The sequence below is a fragment of the Canis lupus genome, chromosome 16, assembly GCF_048164855.1.
Source record: "Canis lupus baileyi chromosome 16, mCanLup2.hap1, whole genome shotgun sequence".
In the NCBI taxonomy this organism is placed as follows: domain Eukaryota; kingdom Metazoa; phylum Chordata; class Mammalia; order Carnivora; family Canidae; genus Canis; species Canis lupus.
The window spans coordinates 32,301,129-32,318,185 of NC_132853.1; the positions used below are offsets into that span (position 1 = coordinate 32,301,129).

Genomic DNA, 17,057 nt, shown 5'->3' on the forward strand with positions numbered 1-17,057 from the left:
TCCTATTATATGGTTATACAATTATTTTTTGGTGCATTAAATACTATTGTGTATGAAACCTTTTGGTATTGGAATTATGTCTTTATTAAAGGTTATAGGAAATAGAATCATTGGGTCAAAGTGTATTAAAATTTTGAATATTTTTTTTAATAATCTCTTTACAGGATCATTTTGTAACCTGATCATGGAAATAAGATGGAATGTTGATTTTTGTATTTATATATCTAACAGATATTCAGATAATGTGCACAAGGTGTTCCTTCTGATTCTTTCTACATATATTGTATGTGCTTGTTTGTTCAAAAGTACATAATTTAGGAAATTGTTTTTCTTAAGCCATTTTATATTATTCCACTTACTTTTGGAGTCAAGAACAATAATATATTATAGATACATTTCAGATCCTTATATATTTTGATTTTAAAATAAGTAGTTAGCTGGATAGATAGATAGATAGATAGATAGATAGATAGAAAGATAGAAAGAAAGATAGATAAACATGAAGGACAGATGAGTGGAATTTCAATCCATCTGGCATTTGGTTAAGTAGACCCATGGAAATCCTGTCTGAGCATGCCAGACAGAAAGGTTTTATAAAGACAGAGTCTTTGTGGCTCAGTGTTTGCAGATAAACCATAAATAATTAATATTATTGTTCTTCAAATGAATATTAAAATCTCTGAGAAGTAAGGAAGAGTTTATGACATTTGTATACAAAGCTAAAGTATGTGAAATCTTCTACAGGTGTAGTAAGGCTGAGAGGTGGAGGGGGCACTAGGGAATTTAAACAGGTGATCAATTTGGTCAAAATATGCATTTAAAAAAAACACACGAACAGCAGTGTAGTTTACCCACTGGATTTAATAGCGAGTGAGGGAGTGAGGGTAGAGTGAGCCAGGAGCCATCATTACGGAATTACTGTTCATTTCTTGGCAGTGTATTCTAATTTTAAACAAAACACTCGAGAGGGAAGACAGAGACACTTAAATGAGCTGGGATATGTGAACCAGCCAGTCACTAATGTAAGAGAAGCTGACTTTTCACAATAACATTTGAGGCATTTGTCTAATAAGTACCTTATTAGACAAATGGTTTGGCTTCAAGAAGAATTTGTCTTATTTAAAGTCTGTTATACACATACAATGTTTAGTTCCATCCAAAATCTTAGGTGGGCTCTGACTGTTGGACAGACGGTGTTGTTTAGGCAGTGTTGGTTCTCCTTGCTGGCTCTGGGGGCAAGTAGGGAAGCATGCCACACTGATTGGTATTTTTCCATTCTTAATAATGGCTGGGCACATCTGTTAATACAATGTGCCTGGATAGAAAAAGGATTCAGCATTTTGTACCATCTCCTATCAGAGCTTTCAGAGGGAGAGTCAGCTAAATAATTATCAATTATCCAAACACATCATCCTTTTTTTTTAACCTTTGCAGAGTTCTTCATTAGCAAGAAAGGAATGCAATCTTACTTAATATTTATAATCACAGTGGTTCATTTAAAAACTAAAGCAATCTCATGACACAATTGTGCCCTTATCTATAAATCTGAACTTGGTTTTAATAAAATCTTGCTTCTATATACACTACTAAGGTTTTCATTCTTCATTATAATTAATGTTAAATAAAACATTATAAAATAGCACCATCCCTTTTCAGTAGCTTGCATTGACTATAATATTTACTTCAAGAAGACTTGACATGTGGAAGTTTTAGCACTTGTGCATACACACTGCCTTTGCTTGAAATAATGAGTAGTCATAATATTCTTCTAAGTAGGGTTTTGCACATCAGCCCCCCAAAAACCTACGAGTGCACTAATGTCTTCTTTTTTACTTATTTTTTAGTCCAAAAAAGAGCATTTTCTATAATAAAGAGTAGAATGTTCTCATTGCATATACAGATGTGCTATATAGAAGGGTATCATATTTAGGCATCAATTAACAAGTCAACAATCCAGAAGTTCTTCTTTCTTTCTACTTGCAGGGTTAAATCACCTATGAAGGGTCTATTCAAGTGGAAGATATTAGATGCATCTTAAATGATAAAACTTTTTTTAAAAGAAGCAAACACAAAGTACTTTTTGATCAACACTCACTAAATACATTATTTTTAAATAATTTGAAAATAACCTGCTAAATTTTCAACATAAGAATGCTTTGAAACCCTGGATCAAGAGTAGCCGTTTCTTGACATGGAAGATTCCACTATAAGAAATCAACATGCCTGTTTCATATAAATTTTTTTCCTGTGTCTGCCATCATACACTGTGATCTTTTGTGGAATATTCATAAAGTTTTATTTTTGAATTTGCAATTCTGAGAATCAGACTCTTGCATTTTCATTTATAATAGTTCTGAAACCAAATGTGTGGGTTTTTCCCCCCAACAGCAGCCAGTTCTCCAACTGTCCTAATCCCAAATAAGTGATTTACAATTCAATTGTGACACTACTTGGAATTAACACAGATCCCACAGTTTAAGGGGAGGTCTTAATATTTAAGTTCATTCTCACATAACTGCCCTCCACATCAGATACCAATCATAAGTTCCAGCCTCCTACACTTCTGTAGACCAGCATAAATTAGAGATTCCTGTGACCTCCCTTTGGGATTTGATAATTTGCTATAACTATGCACAAAACTCTGAGAATTGTTTTACTTACTGTTACTAGTTTATTATGAAGGATCAAAACAAATAGCTGATAAAGAGCTATATGGGGCAGACAACAAAATGGTCCTGGGCACAGGAATTTCTATCCCTGTGGATTTGGAGTGCACCATCCTCCTACATGCAGATGCTTGGATTGGATCCATCAATCCAAAAACTTTTCAAATCCCAGCATTCATAGTCTTTATGGAAGTTTCATTATGCAGAAACAATTGATTAAATCAATAGCCATTGGTGACTGAACTACACCTCTGGGCACTCTCCCCTCCCTGGAGGTCAGGGGATGGGGCTGAAAGTTCCAATCCTCTAAACATGCCTTCTTCTTTCTCATGATCCACCCTCATCCTAAAGATGACTAGTGGTCCCCAGCCACCAGTCATCTCATTAGTATATAAAACATGCATCACTCTAGAGATTCCAAGTATTTTAGAAGCTGTATGCAAGGAACCAAAAACAAAGGCCAAATATATATTTCTAATCACATAGACTTTAATCTTATGAATTTAACAGAGTTAATATCATGAGGCTCAAAGGTCAAAGGTAGTCCTTTGACCTTCCATGCCTGTTCTTTTTCAAACCATTTACCATAAGTAATACACAGGACAAAGACCCAAACTCTGAAAAAGGAGACCAAGATTTGGTCCTTCTATAGCCATCAACTAACTGAATGATGTTGGACAACTTCCATTAACTAATGAGGTTCAATATCTTCATATGGGACACATATGTAGAAAACTATATAATCTTCAAGATCCCTCAAGTCCAGGATTGTAGGATATTATGTTCCGTTGGATAAGACAACTTTGAAGAGTGCACAAGGGCCAAACAATAAAATACATTGAGTTCATTACTGAAATAATATATGTTGTTCCTTTTTTCTGTGATCACAATAAAATACTAAAGATTCCAGGTAAGCTTAATTTCAAAATAAATGATAATTTTTTTCTTCTGTTCTCTTGAAATTTCAAGACCATATCAAGATTCAGGCAAGAGATATTCCTCATAGCCACTTTGATATATGAAAAGTAAAAGATAGTACCCCAAACCAAAGGATTGATGGAGTCAGATGGGTGCAAACACAAGCTGACCAAACTGCATTTGGAGATGTAAGTCATAATGTTCAAAGGTCATAAGAAGTGTCATTCTAATTCAACATAAAAGCAACATAAAAAGAAGAAGTAGAGTCTTGCCAGGTGAGTTGAGTACAGGTAAGGAAACATGGAGTAAATCATAATTAGAAGTCTAGGCTGTCAGGGGATCTTTCTTCAGGGGATATCTTAGTGGAGATGAGCCCACTCATAAAGTGCCCTAAGGGAAGTAATTATACCGACAAAATTTGATATTCTGCTGTGTGTAAAAACCATTGGTGTGTAAAAGGAAAGGAAAATCACAGCCATCTGACTCCTCTCTTTCACCATCTTTAAAAAAATCCTCTCAGTCCTCCCCCCACTGGAAAAAAAACAAAGACAACAAAAACAAGTCTATGGTTCTCCAATTATTATACTAATACCCTGGCATATTTTATAAAATATTTTTAATGATTATTTTTTCATATTAAAAATTTGGACTTTATTACCTCTGTACTAAGGTATATACTGTTGTCAGACAATATTAGCTTATGTCCTTCAGTTCTTTTCCTGAGAAGAGTGAATGGTTAGTGATCTTTTCTCATCTACACTTGACTTTGCCTTCTTCCCTTCTAATAGCAGAGACCACTGAACTTTTCTCAGTCAATATGTGCATTTTATCTGAAGATCCACTCATATTCTCAATTTAATTTCACTTTTTAAATTTTTTAAACTTTATTTTTTTAAGAGAGAGAGACCACAAGCAGGGAGGGGCAGAGGAGAGGAGGAGAGAGAATCCCAGTCAGGCTCCACAACCAGCATAGAGCCCAAGGTGGGGCTCAATCTCACCACCCTGAGATCATGACCTGAACAGAAATCATGAGTCAGATGCTGAACCAACTGAGCCACCCAGTTGCTATTCAATTTAATTTCAATTCCAGAAATTATGACCAGGGAATCCCCCACTATGAGCCACCTGAGTGGCTCAGCGGTTTAGCACCCGCCTTCAGCCCAGGGCATGATCCTGGAGTCTGGGGATCGAGTCCCACATTGGGCTCCCTGCATGGAGCCTGCTTCTCCCTCTGCCTGTGTCTCTGCCTGTGTCTCTGCCTCTCTATCTCTCTCTCTCTCTTTCTGTGTGTGTGTGTCTCTCATGAATACATAAAACTAAAATCTTTTAAAAAAAGAAATCATGACCACATTCAGAGTTATCGAATTTAGCTTGAAAGTCCGTGCTCATAACCATAATCTTTTTGTGTGATTTTCCAAATATCGTTTGTTATAATTACATGTGGAATATAGGATTAATTGCTAGATGCCTACATTTCCCCCAGGTTTTCCTGAACTGTTTGACTGTAAAGAACAGAGTGTGGTTTTTTAATAACTAGACACTTTTTTAGAACAGTTTTTAATTGACAGCAATGTAGAGTAGAAGATATATAGATTTCCCATCTAGCCCCTTTGCCCATATACACACGGGCTTTCCCACTATCAAAATCCCACACCAGAATGGTATGTTTGCTATCATCCATGAACCTACATTGTTACATCACTATCACCCATGGTCCATAGTTTATATTTACAAACCGTTGGTGTTTAAATTTTATGGGTTTTGACAAATTTATAATGACATGTGTCCACCATTATACTATCACACAGCAGAATATCAATTTTTGTCCGTATAATTACTTCCTTTAGGGCACTTTTTGAGTGGGCTCATCTCCACTAAGATCCCCTGAAGAAAGATCCCCTGACAGCCTAGACTTCTAATTATGATTTACTCCATGTTTCCTTACCTGTACTCAACTCACCTGGCAAGACTCTACTTCTTCTTTTTATGTTGCTTTTATGTTGAATTAGAATGACACTTCTTATGACCTTTGAACATTGTGACTTACATCCCCAAATGCAGTTTGGTCAGCTTGTGTTTGCACCCGTCTGACTCCATCAAGTCAGAAGGACAGGAAAGGAAGAACAGACAGAGGGAGAGAGAGAGAGAGAGAGAGAGAAAGAAAAAGAGATATTAAGCAGGCTCCATGCCCAGCGTGGAGCCTGACTTGGAGCTCAATCTCACAACCCTGAAATCATAACCTGAGCCAAAATCAGGAGTCAGATGCTTGACTTAATGCGGCCACCCAAGCACTGCCTGAGTGATTTTATAAAGTGCAGCTAGAAATATGTAACATTCATACTTAAGTGAAAATGTGTTTTTATGTTGCAAATTAGAGCATGCATTTGTGCCTGTAAAACTATTGCTAAGTTATAAAAATTATCACTAAATTCCTCAAAAGTTATTACTAGGACTGGAGATTGTACTCCTGTCTTTAAAAGAAATAGATCAAGTTTTAAAGTTGAACCTCTCAAGGTTACATATGTAGAACAGTGAAGGTACATTTAAGTAATTCTTTAACTTTTAATCAGGCTGGCAAGAGATAAATAACTGTTTTGAGGTTTATACTTATAGAGCGAATATATCAATTCACTAATGGAATAATTTAGAGATTTTTTTCAACATATAGTATACTGTCATTTAAATGAACTTTTAAATGTTTGCATTTTTATCTCTTTCATGGGGAAGGAACCCTTGTCTGCTTTTACAAGAGCAGGAGAAATGCATTATAATGATTTTTATATGGACACACTGCTTTCAGATGCATGGGTAGGACTCTAACTTCAGTTATGCTACTTTTGGATAAGGATTTAAAAGCATCATCAGTCAATAAAGATTAAGGTTAAAGGAAAACAAAACAGACTGTAACACCAGGGTTCTCTTGTAAAACATTTAGGCTGAGTGCTCTCCTTAGTCCATACTCAGTGAGTCTCCATAGACTTAACCACTTTTGGTTAATTACCTTGTGTCATTATTATTGTGCACATAAATGCATTTTCTGATCATTTCTTCAGAGGATTTCATAAAAATTAAATGTGCACATAATTTTAAAAGGTATATATGCAAGATTTATTATATCAAACAAACACTCATTCCCTATTAAAACAAGAAAACACTTGGACTTCTTAAATGTTTATTTTGCTATGTATTTCCATATCTCTAGATAACATGCTCATCAGATGCCGATTTATTTTAATGATAATGAAGCTTCAACTCCTCTCACTTGAATGAACTCCTTGCAAGGCCTCTTCTTTTTTTTATTCTAAGTAAATATTCCCTTTTGTATCTATTTTTAAATCTATAGTTTTATTTATTTATTTTTCTTAAAGAGAAGCTCTCAAAACTATAATCTTAAAGCCATGTTAAAAACTGGATTCATTCTTGGGGCGCCTGGGTGGTTCAGTTGGTTGAGCCTCTAACTCCTGATTTTGGCTCAGGTCATGCAAGGTTCTGGGATTGAGCCCTACATTGGGTTCCGGCCTCACTGGGGAGACTGCTTTGAGATTCCCTCTCTCCCTCTCCCTCTGCTGCTCCCTGACTCATGCACATGTTTGCACACACGCACACTCCTCATCTTAAAAACCAAAACAAAAAATACTATTGATCCATTCTTGAGTCAAATACTACTGGATCCATTCTTGAGTCAAATACTACTATGTCTTGATTTTTCATTTCAAGATGTTATTATGAAATTTTTACCTCTGCCTGGTCTCTTTTCCAGCTAAATTTGATTGGTTATTGTTTTGGCCTTTTCCTTTCATGTTACAACATGTTTCATGTTTTTCTAAGATGCCTAGGGACATGTGGCCACTTATTTATGCTTGAAAAGCTGAGGTCCTGGACAGGTACAAGAGATATCACTTAAAATTGACTAATTTGGACTGTTCCATTAAAGAACAATACCTGCATATATTTATTTATTAGGTTGGTCTTATTTTCAAGTAAAAGAGAGGAAACTGACCTTACTTTGAAATGTAAGAAATCACTGCAAGATGAATGGAACTCATGAGATGGAAGGAACTAAGAGAGATCTCAGGATAATGGCAGCAGGTCTGGGGAATAACATCTCCAGAGTGGAATAGTTCATGAGATTCCAGGAAAGATGTCTATAATAAGATCAAATTAATCCTAAGCATGATTTGTCCAGAAGGTTGGCGAATGATTTGTATAATTGGTAGGAAGGTTCAGGGATCAGTCAGAAGTCAAAAAAAAAAAAAAAAAAAAAACAAAACAAAAGAAAAAAAAACCCCACAAAACACAAAAAAACCCTGTTGTTTAACCAAGCAAGCAAACCAAAATGATAATATAAGTAAGTATAGGATACATAAAGAATAAATATTTTTACTTGAAAGTAAAATAATTATATAGCACTGTATGGCTCAACTATAAATAGTATTTGTTTAGCCATATCAATATATGTACTGAACACTAATATAACCAAAATAATAACTGCATCAGGATAGAGGTCATTGTGTGTGTGTGTGTGTGTGTGTGTGTGTGTCCAGTGAGAAATGGAGGAGGAAATTTTATAGTATATGTAGGAATTGAGTAGGTAATTTCTAAAACAAAAAAAGAGCAGTATGAATATCTTAGAGATAAGGGTACATTATCACAGGTAAATAAGAAAAAAAACAATGAAAAACATTATAAATAGTTACTTTAGGGTTGTGAGAAATGGGGATGTGTATAGGAGACATTTTTTTTTCCTAATAAGCCTTGTTTCACTATAAACTGTGTGTAAATTAACAGAATTATCTCTCATTAAAATCCTCAGAGATATCACAGAACACATTGCATCCATTACACAAGTACAGTGTGCTAAGAGAAATGTTCAGGAAGGAGAAAGAGCTCAAGAATGAAAATACAAATGAAAGACTCAATAAAATGATTAGAAGGAACAGTTCAGGAAATTGCTTGGAAAGTACAGCCAAAAGAAAGAAACAGATACGGAAAACAAAGGAGAGGAAATAAGAAAATATGTAGGAAACATTCTGAAAGAGAATATCAATAATAGGAGAACTTTCTGAAGTAATCTCTAAATGCCAGACACTATTCTAAATGTTTTGCAAAAAAATAATTCATTCAAAGATGAAACAATTCCATGAGGAGATACTAATATTACAATCTCCATTTGATAGGTGAAAAATCCTAAGTACAGGGAAGTGAAGCCATTTGGCTCTAGCCACACAGCTAGTGTGGACAGAACTCAGATCTGAAATTTGGCATTGTGACTCTAGATTCTGTGGTATCAACTCCATACTATAATGAAATAGAAGATATTATCACATAAATCATTTAAGAATATCTTCTACAATAGAAAAATAATGAATTTACAGATTAGAAATGTACATTAAGTGCCTGAAACAACAGAAGAAAATAGACCATCCTAAAACTTTTTATCTAGAAAGTTCTTGGTAGTAAAGATCGAAATATTTTCAGAAAAAAAATAGAATTACCCAGTAATTAAATTTCAGAATGGTATTATACTTATTAACAATAAGATGGCAAGGTATAAAAAAATGGAACAAAATCTTTTTAAATGTAAGGAAAATTTATCTCCAACCTATAATTTTATACTTAGCAAAATCATGCAATGTGATGGCTAAATAAATATATTTTCATACGTGTAAAATCTCAACACTTTATCTCCTCAGGAAAACATCCTAAATCTTTCCCACACTAGGCTAGACGTTGTTTCTACACATTCTCTTGGATTTCAGGAAAGATCTCTTTGAAAATTCTAACAAAATCCTGTTGAACAGATCCATCCATCCTTCCTTCCTTCCTCCTTCCCTCCTTCCCTCCTTCCCTTCTTTCTTCCCTCCCTCTTCCCTTCTTTTTCCCCTCCCTTCCTTCCCTCTTCTTTTCCCTCCTTCCCCTCTTTCTTCATCCCTCCCTTCTTTCCTCCCTCTTCTTTCCTTCCTTCCTTCCTCCCTCCTTCCCTTACCTCCTCCTTTCCTTCCCTTCCCTTCCTTCTTTCCCTCTCTCCTTTCACTCTTCCATCCTTCCTCCCCTTTCTTCCTCCCTCCTTTCCATCTTTCCTCTCTCTTTTCCTTTCTCCCTTCCTTCCCTCCCTTCCTTCTTTATCAAAAATATTTGAGAATCTACTTACTGTTAGGTATGCTTGGTGAACAAAATAGAGTGTGTATTAATACAGAGCCTTTCTTCAAACCAGATTTGAAGTGAGGTTTTGCTCACCCTTCCCATAAAGAACAGAAGAACAACCTTAAGCATAAGACATACCTGACCCTTTATTTCAGCTCATGCTGAAAGAGAATTGCCCCTTGTTTAAGACTCACTTCTTTGAGTCCCTAATGTTTATCACAATAGGATGGCTTCTAATACAGCTGTTGTCTATGCCTTCATTTCTCCTATGGCAAGCATACTACATAGAATAGTATCCTCCAAAAATTCATGCCCAACCAGAACCTCAGAATGTTAACTTATTTAGAAATAGTGTCTCTAAAGGCATACTTAGTTAAGATGAGGTCATACTGGATTATGATGAACCCAAACTTAGTATGACTGGTGTTCTCATAAGAAGAGAGACATTTGTACATTGATCTACAGACTAAGAGAAAAAGATGGAGGCAGAGATTGGAGTGACTCAGCCACCAGAGGTAGGAAGAGACAATGAAGCTCTACAAGCTTCAGAAGAAGTTTAACCTAGTCAAGACCTTGATTTTGGACTTCTAGTCTTTAAAACTGTGAGACAATACATTTTTGTTGTTTTAAGCACTATCTCCCACACCCTACCAAAAAAAAAAAATCCCTCCCCCCAAATTATCAAATAGAGCTTGCAAGGGAAAAGAATATAAAATAGTTAATACACATACATAAAGCTTATAAAAACTATGAAGAAAATAAGTAGGGTATAGTCAGCATAGAAATTTTTATTTCCTTAAAATTCTTTATTTTTGCATTCCCAGGGTCCAGTACAGTGTTTTCTACTGAGTAGCCACTCAATACATTTTTGGTCAACTACAAATATATGTTGAATACATATGCTTATTTTCATAATGAAAACCATTTTATTTTGCACAAAAACCTAGTGGAAACAATTTCAAGAGTTATGTGTGCACATCCAAGAGTTAAAATTTTAATTCTGCCATGTATTAGACTTCTTAAAATATTTTTTAGCCTTTCAGATTGTTGCTTGTAGACTACGATTTTAACACAATGCACAACAAAATTTAAAACAATTATTCCTTTGCCATTTTTGCACCTGTTCAATGGAGATGAGAGCGCAGATGATCTGAGTACCTCATTAATTCATAGAAAAGATTGCTTTCAACCTGTTTTGCAATTCCCAAACTCCATGAGCAAGCTGAGATCCAGCCATAAGATTCTACAGCACTGACAATGTCATGCCCAGTTTAACAGTAGATAGATAAATGTGATTAAATAGTGGTCTAAATATAATTGCATTGTGGTGGAAAACGTGGTAATAAAGCCGATCATCATGACTACATAATGGGCTAGCAATCTTTCTATACACTGTTTCTGTACATACAAAAGTCAAGCCTTAGTCGAGTCTCTGCATATTTAAAATATGCAGCTGTTAAGTCTTTTGTTTCATAAGATTTCACTCAATCCATCACCTAACAAATCCAAAAGGTATAAACAGGAAAGATTTCATACTTAGAGATAACAATAGGAATCAAACAAATTCTTTATGCTAATTAATGGTATTGGTAGTTTTAGTATCGGCTTGGAAATGGCAGTGAACTGTACCTAATTAGTTTTGAATTTAGTGTTGTGTGTTCTTTGAAAATAGCAAGGAGGTTCTTCTCTAAACAAAGACATTAGAAAAAGAAACAGTTGATTTGTAATTCATTTTGCAATGTTCTCTCTTGACACCGTGGAACTCTGAATAAAAACTAAATTATATTGATGTATTTGCCTATGAATGCCAAATGTAAGTAAAAATCCTCCTACCAATTTTTATCATCCTGGGAAAATTTGGATAAATTCTTTGCTAATTTCAAATTTAAGATATTTTGTTTAAAATTTAAATAAATCTTCAAGGGCAGCCTGGATGGCTCAGTGCTTTAGCACCACCTTCGGCCCTGGTCATGATCTTGGAGTCCGGGGATCGAGTCCCACATCAGGATCCCTGCATGGAGCCTGCTTCTCCCTCTCCTGTGTCTCTGCCTCTCTCTCTCTCTCTCTGTGTCTCTCATGAATACATAAATGAAATTTAAAATATTAAATAAGTAAATCTAATTTATTCATATACAGAATTAGATCTATGTATCTTATCTGCATGAAGAAATAAGGTGGGAAGTAAATCATATTCTGTCACCTTTTTGTCTTGATATTTTTGTTCTACATAGCTCGTCTCCCTATCACAAGATTCCCTCCAAATCCTAGTATCCAATTCTCCTGAAATAGATATAGCTCTACCAGAGACCCATACTTCCTTTTCACTTTGTTCCAACTTGTCATTTCATAGCAGCTTAAACTTTCTCTGAATCCAGTGGCACCCTGACGTCCTCTATGATAACATGTTTAATCTCCTGTCTTTCCCCTCACTAGATTGACCATTTCATGACACCAGAGGCTCTTTCTTGCCCTTCCTTGTATTCTAAGCGCATTAGCTTAGTCCTGGTACATTATAGACTTAAAGCACATCCATTGAACAAATGTACAAAGCAAAGAACTATTAAAAATATCTAGCATTAGGCTAAATTTGAATATTTTAATATTTGAATATATATTTTAATTTATTTACAATTTGAGTGTTGGAAGTCTATTTTATAAAGACTGGTGAGGCCAATCAATACATTTGGCACTGAGGGTTAGACGAATCAGTAATGCAGGCTAAGAGAACACTGCAAAAATATCCAGATTTTTATTTGCAATGTGAGTCCATTTTACCAATATCCCAACTACAGAATATTGTGGGAATTTTTTGTATATATTTTTATTGGAGTTCAACTTGTCAACATATAGCATATCACCCAGTGCTCATCCAGTTAAGTGCCCCCCTCAGTGCCCATCACCCAGTCACCCCAAACCCCCGGTCACCACCCGTTCCACCACCCCTTCTTCGTTTCCCAGAGTTAGGTGTCTCTCATGTTCTGTCACCCTCACTGATATTTCCCACTCATTTTCTCTCCTTTCCCCTTTATTCCCTTTCACTATTTTTTATATTCCTCAAATGAATGAAACCATATAATGCTTGTTCATCTCCAATTGACTTACTTCACTCAGCATAATACCCTCCAGTTTCAACCACGTTGAAGCAAATGGTGGGTATAGCTAGTTTCTAATGGCTGAGTAATATTCCATTGTATACATAAACCACATCTTCTTTATCCATTCATCTTTCGATGGACACCGAGGCTCCTTCCACAGTTTGGCTATTGTGGACATTGCTGCTATAAACATCGGGGTTCAGGTGTCCCGGCATTTCATTGCATCTGAATCTTTGGGGTAAATCCCCAACAGTGCAATTGCTGGGTCGTAGGGCAGGTCTATTTTAACTCTTTGAGGAACCTCCTCACAGTTTTCCAGAGTAGCTGTACCAGTTCGCATCCTCACCAACAGTGCAAGAGGATTCCCCTTTCTCCACATCCTCTCCAACATTTATTGTTTCCTGTCTTGTTAATTTTCCCCATTCTCACTGGTGTGAAGAGGTGGTATCTCATTGTGGTTTTGATTTGTATTTGCCTGATGGCCAGTGATGCGGAGCATTTTCTTTTTTTCTTTTTTTTTTTTTTTACATTTTATTTTATTTATTTATTTTTTTTAATTTATTTTTTATTGGTGTTCAATTTACTAACATACAGAATAACCCCCAGTGCCCGTCACCCATTCACTCCCACCCCCCGCCCTCCTCCCCTTCTACCACCCCTAGTTCGTTTCCCAGAGTTAGCAGTCTTTACGTTCTGTCTCCCTTTCTGATATTTCCCACACATTTCTTCTCCCTTCCCTTATATTCCCTTTCACTATTATTTATATTCCCCAAATGAATGAGAACATATAATGTTTGTCCCTCTCCGACTGACTTACTTCACTCAGCATAATACCCTCCAGTTCCATCCACGTTGAAGCAAATGGTGGGTATTTGTCATTTCTAATAGCTGAGTAATATTCCATTGTATACATAAACCACATCTTCTTTATCCATTCATCTTTCGTTGGACACCGAGGCTCCTTCCACAGTTTGGCTATTGTGGACATTGCTGCTATAAACATCGGGGTGCAGGTGTCCCGGCGTTTCATTGCATTTGTATCTTTGGGGTAAATCCCCAACAGTGCAATTGCTGGGTCATAGGGCAGGTATATTTTTAACTGTTTGAGGAACCTCCACACAGTTTTCCAGAGTGGCTGCACCAGTTCACATTCCCACCAACAGTGTATGAGGGTTCCCTTTTCTCCGCATCCTCTCCAACATTTGTTGTTTCCTGCCTTGTTAATTTTCCCCATTCTCACCGGTGTGAGGTGGTATCTCATTGTGGTTTTGATTTGTATTTCCCTGATGGCAAGTGATGCAGAGCATTTTCTCATATGCATGTTGGCCATGTCTATGTCTTCCTCTGTGAGATTTCTGTTCATGTCTTTTGCCCATTTCATGATTGGATTGTTTGTTTCTTTGGTGTTGGGTTTAAGAAGTTCTTTATAGATCTTGGAAACTAGCCCTTTATCTGATATGTCATTTGCAAATATCTTCTCCCATTCTGTAGGTTGTCTTTGAGTTTTGTTGACTGTATCCTTTGCTGTGCAAAAGCTTCTTATCTTGATGAAGTCCCAATAGTTCATTTTTGCTTTAGTTTCTTTTGCCTTCGTGGAAGTATCTTGCAAGAAGTTACTGTGGCCGAGTTCAAAAAGGGTGTTGCCTGTGTTCTTCTCTAGGATTTTGATGGAATCTTGTCTCACATTTAGATCTTTCATCCATTTTGAGTTTATCTTTGTGGATGGTGCAAGAGAGTGGTCTAGTTTCATTCTTCTGCATGTGGCTGTCCAATTTTCCCAGCACCATTTATTGAAGAGACTGTCTTTCTTCCAATGGATAGTCTTTCCTCCTTTATCGAATATTAGTTGCCCATAAAGTTCAGGGTCCACTTCTGGATTCTCTATTCTGTTCCACTGATCTATGTGTCTGTTTTTGTGCCAGTACCACACTGTCTTGATGACCACAGCTTTGTAGTACAACCTGAAATCTGGCATTGTGATGCCCCCAGCTATGGTTTTCTTTTTTAAAATTCCCCTGGCTATTCGGGGTCTTTTCTGATTCCACACAAATCTTAAAATAATTTGTTCTAACTCTCTGAAGAAAGTCCATGGTATTTTGATAGGGATTGCATTAAACGTGTATATTGCCCTGGGTAACATTGACATTTTCACAATATTAATTCTGCCAATCCATGAGCATGGAATATTTTTCCATCTCTTTGTGTCTTCCTCAATTTCTTTCAGAAGTGTTCTATAGTTTTGAGGGTATAGATCCTTAACATCTTTGGTTAGGTTTATTCCTAGGTATCTTATGCTTTTGGGTGCAATTGTAAATGGGATTGACTCCTTAATTTCTCTTTCTTCAGTCTCATTGTTAGTGTATAGAAATGCCACTGACTTCTGGGCATTGATTTTGTATCCTGCCACGCTACCGAATTGCTGTATGAGTTCTAGCAATCTTGGGGTGGAGACTTTTGGGTTTTCTATGTAGAGTATCATGTCATCGGCGAAGAGGGAGAGTTTGACTTCTTCTTTGCCAATTTGAATGCCTTTAATGTCTTTTTGTTGTCTGATTGCTGAGGCTAGGACTTCCAGTACTATGCTGAACAGCAGTGGTGAGAGTGGACATCCCTGTCTTGTTCCTGATCTTAGGGGAAAGGCTCCCAGTGCTTCCCCATTGAAAATGATATTTGCTGTGGGCTTTTCATAGATGGCTTTTAAGATGTCGAGGAATGTTCCCTCTATCCCTACACTCTGAAGAGTTTTGATCAGGAATGGATGCTGTATTTTGTCAAATGCTTTCTCTGCATCCAATGAGAGGATCATATGGTTCTTGGTTTTTCTCTTGCTGATATGATGAATCACATTGATTGTTTTACGGGTGTTGAACCAGCCTTGTGTCCCAGGGATAAATCCTACTTGGTCATAGTGAAAAATTTTCTTAATGTACTGTTGGATCCTATTGGCCAATATCTTGTTGAGAATTTTTGCATCCATGTTCATCAGGGATATTGGTCTGTAATTCTCCTTTTTGGTGGGGTCTTTGTCTGGTTTTGGAATTAAGGTGATGCTGGCCTCATAGAACGAATTTGGAAGTACTCCATCTCTTTCTATCTTTCCAAACAGCTTTAGGAGAATAGGTATGGTTTCTTCTTTAAACGTTTGATAAAATTCCCCTGGGAAGCCATCTGGCCCTGGACTCTTGTGTCTTGGGAGGTTTTTGATGACTGCATCAATTTCCTCCCTGGTTATTGGCCTGTTCAGGTTTTCTATTTCTTCCTGTTCCAGTTTTGGTAGTTTGTGGCTTTCCAGGAATGCGTCCATTTCTTCTAGATTGCCTAATTTATTGGCGTATAGCTGTTCATAATATGTTTTTAAAATCGTTTGTATTTCCTTGGTGTTGGTAGTGATCTCTCCTTTCTCATTCATGATTTTATTAATTTGAGTCTTCTCTCTCTTCTTTTTAATAAGGCTGGCTAATGGTTTATCTATCTTATTAATTCTTTCAAAGAACCAACTCCTGGTTCTGTTGATCTGTTCCACAGTTCTTCTGGTCTCGATTTCGTTGAGTTCTGCTCGAATCTTTATTAACTTCCTTCTTCTCTTGGGTGTAGGATCTATTTGCTGTTTTTTCTCTAGCTCCTTTATGTGTAAGGTTAGCTTTTGTATTTGAGTTCTTTCCAGTTTTTGAATGGATGCTTGTATTGCGATATATTTCCCCCTTAGGACTGCTTTTGCTGCATCCCAAAGATTTTGAACGGTTGTATCTTCATTCTCATTAGTTTCCATGAATCTTTTTAATTCTTCCTTAATTTCCTGGTTGACTCTTTTATCTTTTAGCAGGATGGTCCTTAACCTCCACGTGTTTGAGGTCCTTCCAAACTTCTTGTTGTGATTTAGTTCTAATTTCAAGGCATTATGGTCTGAGAATATGCAGGGGACAATCCCAATCTTTTGGTGTCGGTTCAGACCCGATTTGTGACCCAATATGTGGTCTAGTCTGGAGAAAGTTCCATGTGCACTTGAGAAGAATGTGTATTCAGTTGAGTTTGGATGTAAAGTTCTGTAGATATCTGTGAAATCCATCTGGTCCAGTGTATCATTTAAAGCTCTCGTTTCTTTGGAGATGTTGTGCTTAGAAGACCAATCGAGTATAGAAAGAGCTAGATTGAAGTCACCAAGTTTAAGTGTATTATTATCTAAGTATTTCTTCACTTTGGTTAATAATTGATTTATATATTTGGCAGCTCCCAC

The 17,057-nt window shown here is 36.4% G+C and overlaps 1 long non-coding RNA gene across 22 annotated transcripts in view; it reads left to right on the forward strand.

Annotated features, from left to right (window-relative positions):
* Positions 1–2,325, forward strand: part of LOC140606498 (uncharacterized) — a 55,264-nt gene extending 52,939 nt beyond the window's left edge. For 20 of the 22 annotated variants that reach the window (XR_012008834.1, XR_012008824.1, XR_012008833.1 and 17 more), the window contains one exon: positions 1,984–2,325. This is a non-coding gene — a long non-coding RNA (uncharacterized lncRNA). Of the gene's footprint in view, positions 1–164; positions 284–1,983 lie in introns of all 22 variants that reach the window. The other 2 variants (XR_012008836.1, XR_012008839.1) reach the window with 2 other exon arrangements.
* The last annotated feature ends 14,732 nt before the right edge of the window (positions 2,326–17,057 follow it).